Genomic DNA, 1101 nt, shown 5'->3' with positions numbered 1-1101 from the left:
CATTTATTTTCATCCAGGGCTTCTCTACAGGATTACCAACTCCATACTGTCTTTGTTTTCATGTTGAAAAGTGAGGCCTCCATTAAGTAATTATTAAGTTCTTTGAGAAGGGGGATCACATAGGAAAACACATTCTAATTTTCATTTTGGTTAATGAAAGGAAATGTGAGTCAGAAATATGATTCCTGTGAACTCAGTGAAAGAGAACTAATATCAGTTCGAGGGCTAATTCTTACCTTATACATTCCTTTGCTGGAAAAAGGGCTATTCACATTCTCCAGTTGACAGGACTTTTCTATGGGTTATTCCTTAGGAAGTTGAGGGATATAGATGTGTTTGTGAAATTCTAGAAGTCTTAAGGTTTGACCATGTGTAATTTCATTAAATGTAATATGGAATTCACAGTATTGGAGCTCAAATTTTTAATGAACAAGTCAGAAAATAGTCAGTTATTAACAGTTCTCTTTTTTTTCTCTCTCTCTCTCTCTTATTGTTTTTTTGAGCTATATTTTTTCTCTGCTCCCCTCCCTTCCTTCCCCTTCCCTTTCTTCTTTCTCCCATGATCCTCGTGCTCCTAGTTCACTCAAGAAACCTTTTCTTTTTCTCCATCCCATGTAGATTAGATTCATGTATGTCTCTTTTGGGGTGTTTTTTGTGATTTTGAATTGTATGCTGTTTCTTCCTTGTTTTATGTCTAAAAGCCATTTATGAGTGAACGTGAATTATATTTGTCTTTCTGGGCCTGGATTACCTCACTCAATAAGACTCAATATGATGTTTTCTAGATCCATCCATTTGCCTGCAAATTTCAACATCACCCTTTACAATAGTCACAAATAACACAAAATATCTTAGAGTAACTCTAACCGGACAAAGTGAAAGACCAGTATGACAAGAACTTTAAATCTTTGTAAAAAGAAATTGAAGAAGACATCACCTGCCTTCTCTATATGGCAAGCATTGCACTCTTTTATTTATAAACATTCAAGAGCAGTATGACCTGCTCCAATATTCTTTACTGTGTTGTCTTCTGCTGAAGAGTGATCAACTTACTGGGGACAACAATGTTTGAGAAAATTACCTTGGTCCCTCTCCCAGAAG

Source organism: Microtus ochrogaster, chromosome 19 (assembly GCF_000317375.1).
Source record: "Microtus ochrogaster isolate Prairie Vole_2 chromosome 19, MicOch1.0, whole genome shotgun sequence".
NCBI classification, from domain to species: domain Eukaryota; kingdom Metazoa; phylum Chordata; class Mammalia; order Rodentia; family Cricetidae; genus Microtus; species Microtus ochrogaster.
Note: the sequence above shows the minus strand (reverse complement) of the source record.